General features: G+C 41.2%; 1 protein-coding gene across 1 annotated transcript in view; it reads left to right on the top strand.

Annotated features, from left to right (window-relative positions):
• The window catches only part of LOC138176672 (elongin-B), a 497,250-nt gene that overhangs the window by 232,189 nt on the left and 244,636 nt on the right, over positions 1-20,425 (top strand). The gene's annotated exons all lie outside the window — the stretch shown is intronic.

The raw sequence follows: 20,425 nt of genomic DNA, 5'->3' as shown, positions 1-20,425 counted from the left end.
ATTCCAGTTGCCCCAAGGAACTCTATTTCCTCTTCTCCTGAGGCAAGATAAGTGGTTTCTCTAACCACCAAATCCCTGTGGATTCTACCTACTGTGAAGCCCCCATCTTTTTTTTTTTTTTAATGTATCCATTCTTTAATGGAAGGAATATGCCTTTAAATCTCTGAAATAAGATTTCCCCTTTTTTTCTCCTATTTCCTTCTCTGCTTTAATATTCATTTTCCAACAACCTATCTTCCTTCTGAGAAAATACAGGAGTTATATGCCCTTAATTTTTAACTTTTTATTTGATTAGGATACATCATATATTCCTCTATGCCTTCTTTTTCTACCTTCCCCTTTTATGTACCTTCCCGTTCTTTTATGGATTCTCTCACAAAAATCTTGGTTCACCATAGACAAGGGTCACAAGGTTTAGTCCATGATGTTTCAAGCCTATTTCTCCATCATCTCCACTATTTAGTTTTTCATTTTACTCGTCTTCTGGAGTACTTTTAGAAAGAAATCTCTTTATGGTCTCTCTGTTGTTATTGTCCTTGGTTGCTATATATATATTGGTCTGGGGAGTTGTAAGCCCAAGCAAGGTAGGATTATTGTTTTGTTTCTTCTTGTTGGAGTTCAGTTTCCCAGGCTCAGGCTAAATTGTAAGTATCTGAAGGATTAATGAACCCTGATGATTCACAGCTGTGCTGAGTCCCATAGGTTGCGTGCCTACTAGTTCTCAGGCAATCAGGGACCGAGTCTGTTATATATTCTGGGAGGTTGGTATTTTGCTTTGAGGGTTCACTCATGAGAAGGATCTTTTGATTTCCTGGTCAAGACTCTGAGTAGCCAGATGCTCGGAGTCCCCTGCCTGTCTCGATCCTGTAATGCATGTAAAGTGTATAGTTATATTGCTATGTTCAGACACCTGGAGTCCTGTCTGTTGGTCTTTGTGCTAATTTCTCTACTTGTATTTTCTCTGCCTGTATTTTCTCCACGTTTAGGGTGCTGACCTTTCCTCTGAACTAGTGAATGTAATTAAAGTAAGACTGTTGACCTCTTTAAGGTTGCTTTCCTTCAGTAAAGTAGATCAAAGAACCTGTGCTAGCGGGCCTTCATGGGCGTGCTAGGGTGCTTGCTAATACAGGTGTTTGTAAAGCACATGTACCATCCAGATCTAGTTCTCTGCCTGCTCTTGTGATTAGATGTCCATGCTTCGGTTTGCCGGGCGTGTCATCTTCAGTTATTTCTTGGGTTTCTTTGCTCTTTATAACTTTCCTTCCAGTGACTTCTAGAAGGTACAAAATAGTCTTAAGTTACTTGAATTTCCTTTGTATTTCAAGGTTTTTCTCCAGGTTTTGTACAGAATTTGTTGTTTGTTATTGGAACTGTGAAGTTTATTTTATGTCTTGGAGTTTACAGCACTAGGATTTTTTTTTTTTTTATGTAGGAGATCTTTGGATCCTTTCAAATGGCCCTTACCTGACCAAGAGATGTCTTTTTCTAGGAAGCTCTAACTTTGTCTGGACCCCTTCAGCCTGGTGTTTTATACTGCCCCCAGAGGGAACTGGAATACTGTCTGGGACCCCAGGCACCTGCTATGCCCAATCTACTTCAAGCATGGCTCCTTTGGGGCCCGCAGCATGAAGGGGGCCATTCTCAAGGAGACAGGAACCTACCAAAATCCCTGGGAGACAATGTGAAGCACTCCCGGATGTGCAAGGTTTACTTTTCCTCACTACAGAGCATAGACAAACAGGGGTGAGAAGGTATGAATAGACCCTTGTTTATTTCTTGTGCATATCTGTTCCTTAAGTAGATTCCATGGTGTTCTACTGTCTCTCACCATATCACTCCCTTAGAAGGAAAGGGATGAAGCCATGGGAAAAACTTTGCTTAATGATTCAGTTCCCTTCATTCTACCTACAGTAGCCTCCAAACATGGTAATAGTTATGGCCCCTATGTTGCCTTAATTTTTCTCAAGACATAAGTCATTTTGTATTATTCAGGGCTCAGATCATGGCTATTTTTCTCTTACCAGGATAGGTCTAACAAGGTGCTCATGGACCAGCAGGGACCAGGCTTCATAACTTAGTCCTATGGAGGACCTACCATTCATGTCCCTGCTTTGCAAAGAGCAAAGAAAACAGGAAGCCCCATGATGCAATGGAAAGAGAGCAGGACTTGTGACTCAGATTCAGATCCTGGCTCTGACACGACCTGAGTAAAATTGGGCTCCCCCCTTAATCTCTCTGGATCTCCAAGTTTACCTTGACTACAAAATAAGGAGTCTAGACTAGGTGACCTTGAAGGTCTCACCTATCTCATTCTATGATCCCATGATCCTGAACTTCGTCAACCTGTCAAGTACATTCAAGGGTATCTTTATCTTTACATATCAAGGTAATAGGCCCAGGGATCAATTTAACCCAGGCACCAAGGATGGCAGAACCTATACAATGATTCACTAAATTAAATATTTATTCTTACTTTAGGTGCTGGGGAACTTGTAAAGCTTATATAAAAAGAGGTCACTGACCTCATAGTGTTCAGATAATAAATCGATTACATAATAATATTATATGATAAATACATCAGAGTGCTATCCATATCAGAGTGTTTTCCAGCTATCATGTATTGGATAAGGATTTCTAAGCTTTACTATTACTAGGAGTTTGAGATTAGACCCTAAGAGTTTTCTGAATGGTCACACATTCTCTTCCGTCACTGAGAGTAGACCCACATACCCTGACTATGGACAGAGATGAAACAGTGGGAAGTGGGAAGAGGGATGGATTGAACTCCAAGGACCTGGGTGTGAAACCTTAACTCTACTACTTATTAGCAGCATAATCTCAAATAAGTCATTTAACATACAGTTATCCCTTCCACGGTGAGACTTTCCCCATCACGGTTTCAATATATTGCAGGTTAGCATAAGAGATTAAATGAGAATTTTGAGTTTTGTAGAAGCTACAGACAACACATGAAAGCTAGCAGACCACACAGACAAAAATTAGAAACTGAGAAATGTTATATATAGAGATAGATCACATTATATGATATCAACCCTAACTTTACAATAAGGTACTGTAAACACCCATAAAAGAAAAAGAAAAATTCAGATTTCTTCTCTGATATAAAGGAGGGCCAAAAATTTTTATGCAGATTTTCTAGATTGTGGTGTGCCCCTAACCCCCATGATGTGGAAGGGATAACTGTATATTGTCTACACTCTCTTCCCTTCCCTATCTCCACCCTTGGTGAACCATTTCAACCCTCTATTACCCTCTATGCTCCAGGCCCTTGCCTCCTTATCCTATTACTGATCCTTGCCAAGCCCCAGCCCTTGTCTCCTAATCAGTACTACTAAACAGAGCTGAAGTCAATTAGGAAACTGTGCTGACTGGATCCACTTCGAATTTTTGTTATCTATTCAAATCTCAACTTCTAGGGCAGCTAGGTGGCACAGTGGCTGGACTGCCAGGCCTGGAGTCAGGAAGACTCCTCTTCCTGAGTTCAAATATGGCCTCAGACACTTACTAGCTGTGTGACCCTGGGCAAGCCACTGAACGCTGTTTGCCTCAATTTCCTCATCTGTAAAATGAGCTGGAGAAGGAAATGTCAAACTACTCCAGTATCTTTGCCAAGAAGACCCCATATGGAGTCACAAAGAGTCAGACGTGAGATTGCAATGACTGAACAACAAACCTCAACTTCACTGCAGCCAGGCAACCCTTTTAAACCTTTGTAATCAATTCACTACCTCACTTACTACAGCTTTTCCAAATCCTTTCCCTCTCACCCTCTCAGCTGAGAGCCTTGCCTTGCCTTTCACTGAAAAATATTGAGACCATTTGCTGAGAGCTTCTTTTCTCTCCTCCTCCTCTCCCATTGCTCAGATGTCTTCTCCCAATGTCCCTTCCTTCACCTTTGTCTCATATGATGTTTTACCAGTATATGATTTCCAGACAAAACAGAAGAATCTTCGAAGAATTGAAAATTAATATCACACAGAGGACAATCAATGAAAAGGCAAGTGGTAGGTGTGAGCAGGCTATAATATAAGATAAACAAGGTACTTGGAAGAATTGGTAAAGAATGCCATCAGGGAAATGTGTGGTTAAAGAAAAATGTGGACTGGTCCTTGTAGTGAGGGATAATAGCCAGACAGCTCAAGTACTCAAAGTTCTCTTCTTAATATCAGGAGACTGCAGTTAAAGATCCAAGCACAAAAGTGGGTGAAATTTTAAGGTAAATTTATGGGAAGATATGAACAAGAGTTACATAGAATACATAGCACTGGATGGTTTGCCAGCTATATGATTGGAGAGAACATTCATATTGATAAATTAACACATAAATTTGAGTTTTGAACATGAGGTGTGTCTGACTTCCAAAATCTCTTTTGGTCTTAAATCTAAGAGCCTATGGTTTCCTCCCTGGATGTCTCGTGGTACCTCAAACTGAGAATGGACAAAACCCAAACCATAATCTTTCTCCTTAAATTTGTATTTGTTCACTTGACCTCTTGGGTCCTCAGTTTCCTCATCTATAAAAGAAGGGACTGTAGAAAATGATTTCTAAAATCCCTCCCAACAAAAATTGGGACATTAATACATTGTTGGTGGAATTGCAAACTGATCCAATCATTCTGGAGGGTAATTTGGAACTATGCCCAAAGAGCAATCAAATTGTGCATACCCTTTGGCTTGACAATACTACTACTAGGTCTGTATCCCAAAGAGATCATTAAAAAAAGAAAAAGGAAAAGGACCCACATGTACAAAAATATTTATAGCAGCTCTTTATGTGATAACAAAGAATTGGAAATTGAGAGAACGCCCATCAATTGGGGAATGGCTGAACAAGTGGTGGTATATGAATGTAATGGAATACTGTTGTGCCAAGAAATGATGAGCAGGTGGACTTCAGAAAAACTTGTAAAGATTTACATGAACTGATGCTGAGTAAAATGAGCAGAACCAGGAGAACATTGTACACAGTAACAGCAACATTGTATGATCAACTATGATTTACTTCTCAACAATAAAAAGATCCAAGACAATTCCAGAAAACTCATGTTGGGAAATGCTAACCACATCCAGGGAAAGAACTATAGAGTTTGAATGCAGATCAAAGCATGCTATTTTCACTTTGTTTTTCCTTTCTCATGGTTTTTCCCTTTTCTCTTTCTGCTTTTACAATATGATTAATATGGAAATATGTTTAACATGATTACATGGTTGCACATGTATAAGCTAAATAAAAAAATAATAAAATCCCTCCCAACACTAAAATCCCATGACTTTTTCCCTAAATTCTGTTTATGAAACCAATATTAATCAAACATTGATTAAACACCTACCAACTGTCAGATACTGTTACAGATGCTAGGGGTACAAAGGCAAAACCTCCTACTTATTCAAGTTCTGACATTCTAGAATTCAATACTCTCTTGTTGTTATTTTCAATCATGTCCAACTCCGTGTGACCTCATTTTGGGGATTTTCTTGGCAAAGAAGCCAGAGTGGTTTGCCATTTCCTTCTCCAACTCATTTTGCAGATGAGGAAACAGGCAAACAGGGTTAAGTGACTTGCCCCAGGTCACCCTGAGACCATATTTGAACTCAGGTCCTCCTGACTCCAGGACCAGCACTCTATCCATTGTGCCACCTTTCATTAAGAAGCCCCTTTGTTAAAACTGCTCTACTGAGGTTTGTACCCTTGAAGGTATGGCCTCTACTGAGTCCTCTCCGTTCACGTCATTGCTCCAACCACTCTTATCTTCAGTCAACCTTCTGGTCTTTTAATATCTTGTCCAATGAGTGCCGCCTCTGTTTCCCCAAGCACTCATCGGTATCTTCAGGGGAGCTTGAGAAGTCATCTGAAATACCATGTGATAAACCCTTCCAGCCAAGTCTATGTGCTGGGAGTAGAATAGATTTCTCTCCTCCTAAGGTACCCACTCCTGCCGAACTGCATCACTTTTGTTTCTGATATGCTGGTCACTTCGAGTGCCAAAATATGAGGAGAGCCGTTTCTTCCTATCCTTTATTTTTCATCTGTCTGAGGCTAGAGAAAAGTCATTGTCACCAAAGCCATACACACGATGACTGAGACCTTATTCCATCCCTGGAGGCTTTCCCTTTCAAGGTCCTTAGAGGTGAGAGGCACCATCACATAGCAAGAACTTCTGTCTGGAAATCAGAAGATGAGTTTAAGCCCAAGGTCTGGTTCTTAATACCTATGTGATTTGGGCCACCCTATAGTTTCTCAGAGACTTTTTTACTCATCTGTAAAATGGGGATAATAGGACCTATTTAACAGGATTGTTGTAAGCATTTTGTAAAGTGCTATATGCACAATCTGTGAGTATCAGAGAATATAGAATATTGAATATTAATGAATGTAGCAAAGTGATGAAAATGGCTCTGAGCTCACTCTTCCAATCTCAATTTCACTGGCAGATTGGGTTGCAGAATTCAACTATTTCTTCCCCTTAAGAACCCTGGGCAGATGGAGTTGTCTTTCAACTGCTATTGCCTCAAGCCCCCATTCTGGTGTATGTTTTCTCCTTCACATTTGGGGACAGCAGTTATATGTGAAGTCAATCAGTACTTTGTCATCTGAATTACAAAGTCTATACAGTTTCCCTGTATTATTTTATTTACAATGACTTCAGTTGGGTGGGGTGAGAAAGAAGTCTCTGGGAGAGACCTTTAACCTCAGTCCATCCATCAGTCAATAAACATTTACCAAGTGCCAATTGTTTGCCCAGCACTGTAGTGAGTACTGGTGATACTAAGAAAGGGGAAAGACAGTCCTTATTCTCTAGGAATTCCCAAGCCAATGGGGGAGGCAGCATACATATAAGCATTACCAGTTAAAGTGTGTCTATAACGTAGAGATGGGGGGGGGGGGGCAGGCTGGAGTAGACTCATCCTTCAAGAACTAAAACTGTTGATTTAGAAATTATAACAAGGAAAAAGCTTGTTTAAAGTCACAGTAGTCCTTGAGATAATTTGCTATATCTTATTCTGTAAATACTCAAGAAGGTCCTTGAAATGACTTGCTCTATTCTGTAATATTCTCTGCACAGGAGATTAACTTGAAATAACCATCCAGAGCAGGGCTTGGCAAACTACAACCCAAGGGTCAAATGTGCAGCCTGGGTCAGAGAGGGGCAACAGCAGGAAGGAGAAAGTACTCTGCTTATAGCTTCTTAATTGAATTATTCCCCCTGCATAGGTGTTAAGTTCAGTTGTTTCCACCTACTAAAGGAGTATAATTGCTACTGATACGCTATAAATTTTGACACTCTAGGACAAAGCTCCAGTCAACTCACCTTAGTTATGGGGCTAAGTATAACCACAATCCTAGGTTTCAAAGAGTACAGCTGATTTCTACCTTTTTCCTTTCCTAAACAGTGACATGATGACCCAATGAAATCTCTTTACCCTTCCGCCCTGATCCATCCTTGCAGTATACAGGTAAGTGTGTGGATTGGTAATTTCATCTCAAACTGAAAGCACCATCCATTTAGACTCCCAAGGGTCGGAATAAAAGGTAGCAGTGTCCCAGGGGAGTATAAATTATTAAGAATGCCTCCTACCTGAGTCAAGGGGGTAAGGGAAGCAATATTCAATGAAAGCTGTCCTTTGCTGAAGAGATGAAGTCTATGAACATTTTACAACCATAAATGGCGGCCTAGAGAGTACCTGGTAAACACAGCTTCCTGGAAAAATGAATCCTTAGGAAAGGCTGGAGCAAATTGGTCCATGTTGTGAGGAATATACTTAGTCTAGGAATAAATAATATTTTATTGGGAAGCCAGGAAAGGCTTTTCATTTTATTTATTTTACATTTATTCTTTCTGAATAAATGCGTAGCTCCCTTAATGGAGTACCCCACTCAGACAAATGCAAGCTCTTTTTGCTGCTTCCATTCGAATTTCCCACCTTGTTCCCCATTGGCTAGGTGCAACCTCCCTAACTGCCCCCATCATACTCCCCTCAGTCAAGCATTCGCACAAGCCTCTAACCCCCTACCTGATCAGAAGCCTGGCTCTTCAGATCACAGCTCTGAGTAGAACCAGTCACCTCTGACCCACATTCTGCTGTCACTCAAAGACAGGGGTGCTTTTAATTATGTGGAAACAAAATTCCTCCCATCGTTTCCCACAAAGTCATCATCTCAAACAAGTGTAAAGTTTATAAGAATTTGGTTGTGAAGCCTACTCCTGTTCCTTAATGTCTGCCCCTACCTGAATTCAGCTCACTTGGCCATGTGGGAAAGGTCAAGGGGGGCTGGGGAAAAGGGAGTATGAGAGTTTAACTCCAGGTGGTATTGTTTAGGGAGTTTAAGGAGGTGAGGGCAGTGACAGGGCAGGGATGGAAAGAAAGACCAGATTGTCTGAAAACATGAAAAAGAGGTAGGAAAGTAAGAGACATGGGAGACCTGGTGTATCCCCCTAAGGGACTCAGAACAATGAATGAAGCAGAGGGGACAGGAAGCCTCACTATCTGTCCAGCTCTTGCCAAATGGCTTCTTCCTTACTACTGATCCTCCGGATTGAGTTGTGCAGAAACAAAGTCCTTCTTTGTTAAATGCCTTTTAGAGTGATGGATAGTCTTACAAAACCTCCATTCTATTTATTAGTCTACAAAAATCATTCCTTTTACCAAGAAGCTGACATTATAACACTAACAAGAACCCCTTACTTCTGTGGTTTTTACAGTCATCCAAGCAACTCCTCTTGAAGTATTGAAAAACTATTTTTCTAGAAAGAAATAGCTAAGAAATTAAATATATTTTGATATAGTGGCTTGCATACATGAAGATTTTGATTTTTTTTCTTCTCTCTCAGGATTGCCTTTAGATAGAGAGCTAGGGAGGGCTTAGCAACCTCTTTGTACTTGAAAGGTAGAAAGTATCCTTGGATAATTTGAATTATTCCATCCAGCTAATCCTAGAGGGACTTTCAGTGACTTGAGAAGCAATTGGGGTATTTTGTCAGAATGCTGAATTAAACACAAAATGTACTTCCTGGATCTCTGGGAAAAAGAGGTCTTCATACTAGAGATTTACCACTGTGGTATCAAAGATGAGAATGACTAGAAAAAGAGAAGGAGGGGGTGTGCTCTTGAATCCTTAGTGATTAGCAGAGGCTGGAGAGGACCATAATGGCAGGAGAAGAGCTGCAATATGGAAAGACTCTGGTTTGGCACTGTGTTTGAGCTCTAATGGAACCAAGAAAAGATAATTCTGAAACATCCCCTTCTGTAGCATGATCATGGGGTCTACCCCAGCTTCTCTTCTGGGAAGAAGACATTGGTTAGGTTACATGCTTTGCCCTTTGGACGGAAAGACTGTGAGAAGAGCAAGATGGTTGGTGCCACCTTCTGGTAGTTGTGGGCAACTATAATGTGTGTCAGGCATTGAGAAACCTTGAGAAATACTATCTGCTGGAAATCCAGCCTAGTTCCTGACTGCCACCTTTCCTAGTAATGATCTTCTCCCAAACTGCCTAGGGTGGTCATTGGATGAGAGACACACAGCCCACCACCAGACCTGTAATAGCATACTTTTTAGCCTGGGATGGTTTGTGGTCCACTGACATTGTCTTCAAGAACCCAGGGCCACCTCCATGCTGTGATGAGAGATCAGAGGCTGTAAGTGGAGATTTCAGATACATATGGTAAATCAAAGGGATGTTTTACTTAAGGATAGTTACAACTCAAATTTACGTGATACTTTAAGATTTATGAATCATTTTTCTGACAATCCTACAATACCTGGGAGGTAGTACAAAAATTATTATCCCTGTTTTACAGATGAACAAACAGAGTTCCAGAGATAGGAAGTGACTTACTTAAAGCCATACTGCTAATTAATATCAAATCTGGGCTCCAACCTCAGGCTGACTAATTTCAAGTCTAGGGTTCTTTCTACTATTTTATATGTCAAAGAACGTTGTATACTCTATGACAAATGAGTTATAGCAGGTGTTCCCAAACTTATTTGGCTTACTGCCCCCTTTAAAGAAAAATTACTCAAGACAGAAGCACAAACTTGGTTCGGGCTCCCCTCCAATTACTTCCAATATATGTAAAAAAAAAAATGACTCTAAACAAACTTTAGAGCTACACAACCCATAAAGAGACAAAGAGAAACAAAGCTCCTGCTGAAAGAAGCCTGGCAGGCCAACAGGAAGGATCTATTGCACCAGGCTGGGAGCTGAGCTGCCTGGTTCCCAGCCCCAGGGCGGTCCCAACCAGTGAGATTTCAGGAGAGATAATCACCAGCAGTTGTGGCAGTTTCCAGAATTATCGACCCATAAATGCCAAAAAGAAAGTAAAAGGTCAGTGTGGAACTTTGTGGGAACAGGGGGACCAAGATATAAGCCTTTATTTCATATAAACTGTTTTCAAATCAATACCTTTATTGATGCCTTTTGTTTTCATTTCTGGACATTATCTTACCCCACTCTACCCTGAAACCAGCCTCCAGGATGAAAATCTACTTTAGAACAAAGCAAAATAATTAAGTAGTTTGAAAATTTAAAGCTTTAAGCTTTGGGAATATTTCACAAAAATTACTAGGAAAACTGGATAGCAGTCTGGCAGAAACTAGGTATAAACCAATATCTTAAATCATTGAACGAGATAAGATCAAAATAGATACATGACCGAGACATAAATGGAGATATTAAAAAAAAACTAGAACATGCAACATATTTCCTATCAGATTTATAGATAGGAGAATTTATAAATAAACAAGAGACAGGAAAAACTGTGGGACGTAAGATATATAATTTTGATTACATTAAATTAAAAGTGTTTTGTACAAATAAGACCAATGTAGCCAAGATTAGAAGGAAAGCAGAAAATTGGGGGTGGGCAGAATTTTATAGACCACTTGTCAGATAAAGGCCTCACATCTCAAATATATAGAGAACCAAGTCAAATTTATAAGAATATGATTCATTCCCAATTAGTAAATGGTCAAAGTATACAAACAAGCAGTTTTTGGAAGGAGAAATCAAAGCTATTAAGGATCATATAAAAAATGTTCTAAATCATTATTGATTAGAGAAATCTAAATTAACACATCTTTGAGGTACTGTTTCATACCTGTCAAGTTGGCTAAAATGATAGAAGGGGAAAATGACAGATGTTAGAGGAGGTGTGGAAAACTGGGAGACTAATACACTGTTGGTGGAACTGTGAACTGATCTAACCATTTGGGATTTATGAAATTATGGAATTATGCCCCAAAAGTGATTTTTAAAAACTGTATACCATTGACCCAGCAATACCGCTGGGTTTCCCAAGGTGATCAGGAAAAAAGGAAAAGAATCTATTTGTTCTAAAATATTTATAGCAACTCTCTTTGTGGTGGCAAAGAATTGGACATAGAGGGAATGCCCATCAATTAGAGAATGGCTGAATAAGTTGTGGTTTATGATTAGGATGGAATATATCTGTGTTGTAAGAAATGCTGAGCAGGTTGATTTTAGAAGAAAAAAAACATGAACACTTACAATGAAATAAGAAAGAGTTAAACAAGCAGAACCAAGAGGACATTGTATACAGTAACAGCAATATTGTTCAGAGAGCGACTGTGAATGACTGAGCTATTCTGAGTTATATGAATGTTCAAATAAATTATGTAAGTCTTATGAAGGAAGATGCTGCCCACCTCCAGAGAAAGAACTGGCATATGAAGTATGTGGTATATGGTTTCAAATACATACATGTGTGTGTATGTCTGTGTGTGTGTGTGCATCTGTATCAATTGTCCTTTTCTAATGTGGGGTTGGGAGGCAGGGAGGGAGATAAGTCAGAGCTCAAAATGTAACAAAATATAAATATTTAAAAAAATAAAATTTAAAAACAGCCAAGCAAAAACAGCTAAGAGAGATTGAGTGTGTACAACATTCATCCCTGGTAAAGTTTGACTTCTCCACCATAAGGACAGTTCACCTGAATGATTTATCTCCATCATCCCAGCACACAAAGCTATATACACAGGAAGTGTTTGCTACATTATTTTGGTGTTTTGATGTTGCCATGCTAAGTGAATGTCCAACTTCACCACTACTCCCTTACCCTTCTTCTTTATGGGTACCATATATTATAAAACAAAATGGTGTATTCTCTAGAATTCATTTATGTAAAAAAATAATATATACAAATCCACAGATAATATAGCAAGAGAAGGTAATTAGAAGTATGTAAAAAGGGGGTGGTCAGGTAGCACAGCGAGTAAGAGCACCGGCCACAGAGTTGGGATGAACTGCGATCGAATCCCGGGCTCAGACACTCAGCACCACACCCAGAAATAACTGGCTGTGTAACCTTGAGCAAGTTACTTAACCCCAATTGCTTAAAAAAAAAGTATGTAAAAAGAAAACATCCTGTTTCCACCACAATGGCCAAAGTTGGATTGATTTTTCCCTGTTGTTTTTAAGGAAGAAATAAACCTGGGTGAAGGCAGAGGATTGGGAAGGAGCTAAAAGCCTAGCCATCATTTACCCAGGAAAGAGAGGATATCCCCTGGCCCCCACAGATACAACAGGATGATTACTAGGACTTAGGTTGGGCAAATGGAAGGTATAATGGGAATGGGAATTTGAAGATCTTCCCTGCCCCTTAATGGGAGGGAGTTTGAAGACCTCCCCTGCTTTGAAAGTAAACTCTACCCCCAATAGGCTAAATGTAATCACACAGTGCCTGTGATGGAGGACTTGCTGAAGGGGAACACAGCCCATAGGAAGCTGGTGATCAGAACAAACCAGACATTGGGGAAGAGAGAGGATGCTCATTAAGGAGATAGAGAGTTTTGTGAGTAAATATTGATCTTGTATTGGTTTGTGGGAAGGCTGAAGGATGCTGTAGCTCTCAGTGTTATTATGGCTTCTGAATATCTTTGATACTATGATGGAATCGGCTTACTGGTTTGGGGATTCAGTTTTCTGGTGTCTAAATAAATGCTTCAGTTCTATCCTCTATCTGGAGAATCTGGTATATTTTGCAATTGAACATCATGCAATACTTACAGTCACAGTCTTTATTGTGATTGTAGGTGCTGTAAATATTGCATTGGTGCTACAGAAGGATGGGAGAAGGGGAGCCACTCTCCATGTATTCAAGAAATATGGCTAATCCCTGCTCTGAGCAGGACTATCTCAGAGTGCCAGGTACCCCATGCCTGGAGGACAGTGAAAAAATTAGCTTGGAAATGGGACTGGCATTGCTTGTGGAGGAAGGATCCACAAGTAAATCTGTCACGGATATGCACCCCAAGGGCCTGACCTGTCTGGAGGTTGCTGTGGGGTGAGTGTCCAGGCCTACTTTCTGTCTTCTAGCTAAAGAATGAGAACGGTCAATCTTAAACTGCAGGGCTTTTAAGAGCAGTGGTCCCTGAAGGCCCAGAGGGAGCCAAAGGGCCTGGGGGCCAGGAACAGAATCAAAGGGGTCAGGCCAACTTGTGTCACTCCTGTTTGTTTAGGCTTCAAGGCAAGGACAAGAAATTCTATACATCCAGGATGGCTGGGGAAGGAAGGGTCTGGATAATCTCTTCCTGATGGCTACCATTGTCCTGGGCTTTGGGCTAAGGGGGAACTTCATGATGACCTTAGACAGGGTCAGGCCAACTTGTGTCACTCCTGTTTGTTTAGGCTGCAAGGCAAGGACAAGAAATTCTATACATCCGGGATGGCTGGGGAAGGAAGGGTCTGGATAATCTCTTCCTGATGGCTACCATTGTCCTGGGCTTTGGGCTAAGGGGGAACTTCGTGATGACCTTAAACAAGCGTCAGGGTCTTGTGGCTTGGGACAAAGGCATCAGGCAGCTCTTGAGTCAACACATAAAATGCCAAACACATAAAATGTCAACACATAAAAATGCCTGATCACAGAAAGGATTCCCACAAGCAAGATACTACCTACCTGTCAAAGGAAATGAGTGATGGAAATGCTTATAGACTGAGGTCAGTGCCTGTGGCCATACCCCAACTCAGTGGTGCCTCTGGGCTCAAATCTCAGGAGGTGAGGAGAGAAGTGGCTTCAGCAAAGTCATGGACACTGGCCGTGTCTCCAGCACAAAGTTACCTCTCCTGCTAACCCCCTCAGGAATTCCTGGAGTTCCCTAAGGCTCTGTCTTATGGGGTGGATAGATAGCTAGGTAGATAGACAGAAGATAGAGGGGTGGAGAGGCAACATACCTTCCCCAAGGGTGCAGGGTACACTGTACCCAGGTCCCACTCCTCCCCAGGCATACATACATCAATCCCTTGGACTTCCTCCTCCTTCCAGATGTTGTTACTGCTTCTGACCTTTGCCCTCCTTAGAGGCTCAGCCAATAGAGGCCAGTGTAAGGCTTCTTCTGTCTCTGCTAATGACCCTGCTATCCTGTTCTGACTCCCAGAGTAAGGCTCAGGCTTGAGTCAGGGAACAGAGCTACCACCACTCCGTCTGTTTCCAAAGATGATTAGGGAAAAAGGAAAAGAACCTATATGGTCTAAAATGTTTATAGCAGCTCTTTTTGTGGTGGCATGGTTCTATATCACCCATCAGCTGCGGAATGGCTGAACAAGTTGTGGTAGAGTATTGTGATGGACTACTACTGTGCTATAATGTTGAATTATAGCTTTAATGTGAATTGGGAATAAACTGTGTCTATGAATGATGATCCAGGAACACGGGGAGGTCATGGGCCTGATATTGTATACTGCAGAAGTATTGGGAAAAGAAGCCAGCAGCAGCTGCATGGCTCTGACAAAGGGTAGGGCCCTAGATACAGGCTCAGGAGCAGACTGGAGCCTGCAGCAGGATAACCAGAGGAACCAGGGAGCTCAGACCAAAGCAGATTCTGCAGCTCTGAACCAGCCTAGTCAGTGGTGAGCAGGTCCAATCAAGGGTAAATCCATAGTCATGTTGCTCAGACTCAGTCCCAGGTCAGAAACTTGCAAAATATAGACCAAGAAAGCAATTATTAGACTTTGACCTGGGTCAGATTGCTTTGTGCTCTCTGAAACGTTCCAATTTTCCAACCTGAGCTTTTTCTGGGGTCTTCAAAGAATACCATACTAAATGCCCAGAAAAGGAACAGCAAGACCCAAAGTGATACCAAACAAAGCAATGCATTGCCTAGGCATTCTCCCCAGGGGTGTTCAGCACTTCACTTTAATGCAAAGTCATAAGATTGAAAGAAATGAATGAAAGGAGAGCCCCAGACTGTGGACAAGGATACATAAGCCATAAACCCACAAGAAGAGAATGACTCCAAAACATCTACAAGCAAAACCTCAGATGAATTATGACTTGTGCGTAAGTCCACCTAAAATTCCTGGAAGATTCCTAGAAGAAATGAAACAAGAGTTTGGCAGTAGTTTCATGTTCATATTTAAAAAAGAAAAAGAGCACATAGAAAAGAATAACAAGGGCTTGTGATGCTTCATCCATATAAATACTTGATCAGTCAACAAAGCAGCTGTCTCCAAATCCTTGCTCAAAGTGAGGGAGGGATAGAAAGACATGTCATATAACATTTTCTCCATTACCTTGAAAATAAAAAAGAATTCCACTTTACACTCAGTTTACTACAAACATTTACAACAGAAACACAGAGGCAGCCCAGAGCTGTCCTTTCCTATGACCCTCTCTGTCACTCTGACTCTCTCTATTGCTGCCTTTCTGTCTCTGTCTGTCTCTGTGTCTGTCTCTATCTTTCTGTCTCTGTCTCTCTGTCTCTATTTCTCTCTCTGTCTCTCGTCAACTTGGGGAGAGGGTGTGTGTGTGTGTGTGTGTGTGTGTGTGTGTGTGTGTGTGTGTAAGACAATCTCCTCTCCAGAAGAATCAGATATTTGTCCTAGAGGATTTCCAAGGTCTGACTACTCTTGAATATTCATGAAAAAATGAGATCTATGGATGCAGAGAAAGCTGGAAAAGTCACTTTCATATTTGGGCATTAATTTAATGAATCCAGGAGGCTTAGGGGAAAGAGCAATCACCTGAAGAGGAGGGGTAAGCATCTTGGCCTCTTGACAAGAGAGTCATTAGTGGAGAATCCCCATGAGGTGTTGGGGAGAAGTCTTCATACCTTCCTGCAAGGCATCTTCCTGACCTTCCAGTCACCTGTTAACGGGTCCACTGACCTGCACATCAGGACCCTGGGACTTACTCAGATTCATTATTTTCCTCCCTGGTGTAGCATTGCATCATTTCTTCTCTTCCAGAATCATATGCTTCACTTAAACAGCTCACTGGCCAAGATATAGGCTCCCATTTTACCCTTTCTACAAAAAGGCTGCAAATCATTGGAATCTAAGTCTACTTCGGAATCTTAGATTTTCTAGCTAAGTAAGTAGGCCCGAAGGAGAAAATCTGTCTTTTACACTCCTACTTGGCCTACATTGGAAGTTACTTGAATGAGAAGGTGAGTATTTTGTACTCTCTATAATGTGGTCAACCTCCTCATTTGGATCCCTGTGACCAAAACACACACACACACACACACACATATAATTGCATATATAAAGGGGATGGTGATAATAGCCTTCAGAAAGATTGACCAGGAAGACCTTCCTTTGACATTCTTTCATGGTTTGGAGAGGAATGGGGATTATTCTGCCAAGAAACTGAGATAGCACTGAGGCTGGATGTGGGCTGTCACACAGATGGCATGTCTGGAAGGATAATGGAGAAGCCTCCATCACCAGAAACTTGAAAAGTAGTGAATCTCACATCACTGGAGATTCTCAAGCAGAGACTAGATGACATCTTGTGGGAATATCGAAAGGGGAATTGTGAGATTCTGTGATCTGCATGAATAGATTAGATATGGAATAACCTCATTAGGTTATACTCTAGGATTATTTGACATATTTTCTCTCCCAGCATCCAGTTAAAATATGAAAATGAGGAACCCCAGGTGTGGTAACCACAAGCTCTCTTTCCAGGACATCATCCTGAGACCAGAAGAGCACACTATCCTAGTGACTGACTGTAATGTTAATGGAATATGAAGATTTCCCCATCCATTAGTAGACCTATGTGACCACATGTATTCCATTGGATGTCTTACTGCTTTGGGCTCCGGCCCAGCTGTGATAGATACATCCTAAGTCACATAGGGCCCACTGGGGGAGGAACTTGCCTAAAGGGAAGCTTGCTTAGGGGGGGCTTGCTTTTAGGAAGGTTTTCACACCTTTTGTACTAAGCTAATTAGGCACTGAATCACTAGGGCTGTGATGCCTTCTGGCTCTAAGCCTATTAGTTGAAAACTATATGTACTGGGAGGCTGGCATTTTACTTTGGGGGTTCACTCATGAGAAAGACTTTTTGATTCCCTGGACAGGACTCTGAGTAGCCATTTGTTAAGAGCCCCCTGACCACTGGGATGTTTGTGCTCCCTCAATCTGGGGGCTTCGTAGGTGGTTGCATTACGTTGTTCAGACAGTTGGAGCCCTGTCTGTTGAAATCTCTGTGCTAATTTCTCTGCTTGTATTTTCTACTTATCTGTAATTAAAATAAGATTGTTGTTGACCCCCTTTAAGTTGTCTTTCCTCTAGAAAAGCAGATCAAAGAGCCTGTGCTACCAGGCCACTCTGTGTGTGCTATGGTGGTTGCTATCACACTAGAGGCTTTATAAATTGCATCTAACACCTCATGTTTATTACTGAGATGGTTCAGAAGATCTGATTTTGTGATATCGCTTCTAATCAATTCAGTGCTTTTCCCCCAAGGAGAGAAATGGTGCTTAATTCTATCTTTGGATGATATGGGTCAATATGTACATTAGTGATTGGATTTTACTGGACACCCATCAAACTGAGAAAATCACCAGAAAAAAAAATTCTCAGCTGGAAAGCAGTACAATGATCCCACAATTACTTCCCATGTAATAAAGTAGGCAACAGTGGTACCTCACTGTTCCAGGCCCTAGTATCAGGCCGTCAGATGCCAAGAATCTGACCATAAAATTTAGGACTCAAATTTTCAAGCACAAGGATAGAATCATGATAAAGCATATGCTCAAGAGAAAACAATAATCCCTTCAAGGGTTCAATGGAAGGCCTTGATCCCTAGAAAGGGTGTATCAGCAATGCCATATTCACAATGCCTATAGAGATTACAAATATGCTGATATAATTATCCATCACAAAATACATCATGTTTGCCATATGGGGAAATAAACTAGAAAATTTATTAAGATACCAAAAGACTGAGTCCCAAAACCAGAAAGTGAAAGCCATCAGAGTAGTTATGATATTGGCACAGGTAGATAAAGTAGAAAGCACCCACATTTTCAAGCCTTTAAAACAGAACAGGCTACCTCAGGCAAAGGTCCTCCTCTCCCCACTCACAGCAACCACCCAGCGTCCTGGAAGAGCACTCCCAGCAGCTCTAGCCCCCGGCAGTCCCCAGCAGAAAGTCCTGCTCCCAGCAGCTCCGGCTGCTGGCAGTGCTCAGCTGGAGTCTTAACTCAAAAAAAAAAAAAGGCAACTGCCGCCAACTGCCAACCACAGGACCGTTAGCTCGGCTTTTTTTTTTTTTTCTTGCTCTGCTATGTCAGCACGTCCATGGGGCATGGGAGATCTTTAAATCCCATAACCCTTACATTCGGCCCCAAGATCTTTCATGTCCCTTACTTGGCAAAAATACAGTAGGAATAACTGGTGTCAACAAAATTTCACAACAATATAACAAGAATAGCACACAATAAACACAAAAAACCATATTTTAGGGTGGGGCTTGAGCACAAGCTCCCCATCATTCCCCCCACCCCAAACAAATGGGGCCCCAAAATCTTGTGTTAAGGGGTGAAGATCTCTTCTTCTATGGCTACTTGCTGCTGAAATCGGATGTAGAGCTGTCCCTGTCCTTAGGGGTCCCATTTGAGAGGTCAGTTCTTAATATGCTTGATGCCAGGTCCAAGGGTGACACATCACAGTTGCAGACAGGGGGTGACATCCAGCTTAAGCTATCAGGCATCTACAGATGGAGGGTACCAACCTGTGGAAACAAATCTAACAAACAAGGTGAACAAACAAAAAGTCAAGAAGAAGCAAAGAGACAATAACCAGACTATTGTAGCCTCACTCACGGTAGAATAAATGATTTAAGGGTACAATTTTGTAATCATCTTCTCCAGAATAAACAATAGTTACAGTGTTATCCTTCCCATATGCTATAATCTCTGCAGGCTTTGGAACATCATCTGGCTTCCGTTTTACCCATACTTTAGCTCCTGATTTTATTCTATCAGTAGAACCAAATCCTTCAGTTCCTGTGACAGTTATTTTGGAAGGAGGGTCAGTTTTTACAAGTGGCATTGTTTTACAAGGAACGATAATCACTTGAACTATCCTATCATTCTTGTGAATCTGTATGGGCCCTTCACCTAAATTCTGGAATGTTACAACAATTTCTCCTTGATAATTAGAATCTATTACTCCAGCCAATACATGTATTCCTTGAGCTGCTAATCCTGATTTGGGTAAAATCTGTCCAAAGTGATTTTTAGGGATTCTTATGCATATCCCAGTGGAAATTTTTCTTACTTCTTTCCTGTCCAACCAAAAGTCCTCTAAACAATGTAAATCATACCCCACCGAACCAGGTGGTCCTGGGTACGGTGCTGGGACATCTGGCCTCAAGGTCCAATACTCAATATTTGGGATCTTGTGTGTTTGTTGTTTTCTAATTTGCAGATTGGGGGTCATCATTCTGGCTAGAGGTGTACTTCCTCCCAATGGTCTATTATTCAAATTACGCAAAGCCATGAACAAATTATCCTTCCAATGTTGATATGAATTATTGGAACTTAACTTCCTCAACTGTTCTTTCAGTAATCCATTCATTATTTCAATTAACCCAGATGCTTCTGGATAATATGGAATATGATATATCCATTCTATATTGTTTAGTATACAATACTTCTTCATTTCATTGCCTTTGAAATGTGACCCATTGTCACTTTGAATCTGCATTGGGGTTCCATAATATAGACTTATGAGATCTAGAGTTTTACAAGTGTTTTTCTGGGTTGCATTCTTATAAGGACAAGCTACTAGTACACCTGAATAGGTATCAACACAAGTACATATAAATCTGCATCCTTTATCCAGTGGTAGTGGACCAATATAATCTATTTGCCAGATTTGGGCTGGGACTTTTCCTCTTGCTATCTCTCCAGTTACTACCCGAGGAACAGTTCGCTCCTTTTCCAATTGACATATATGACATTCTTCTGCTATCTGTTTTAACAGTGAATGAGAGATACTAATACCTCGATCTTGTGCCCACCGGTGTGTGGCCTGGACCCCCAAATGGCCTGCTGTTTGGTGGACCCATTTTGCTAATACCGGATCATCAGTTGTTGTCAAAGTAGGAACAATACGTTCAGTAGCAATCTTTGCCAGTCGATCAGCAT

Source organism: Petaurus breviceps, unplaced genomic scaffold (genome assembly GCF_028583685.1).
Source record: "Petaurus breviceps papuanus isolate PSGF00001 unplaced genomic scaffold, PetGlider_PUasm1.0 138, whole genome shotgun sequence".
In the NCBI taxonomy this organism is placed as follows: domain Eukaryota; kingdom Metazoa; phylum Chordata; class Mammalia; order Diprotodontia; family Petauridae; genus Petaurus; species Petaurus breviceps.
This window is presented reverse-complemented; position numbering and strand designations above follow the sequence as displayed.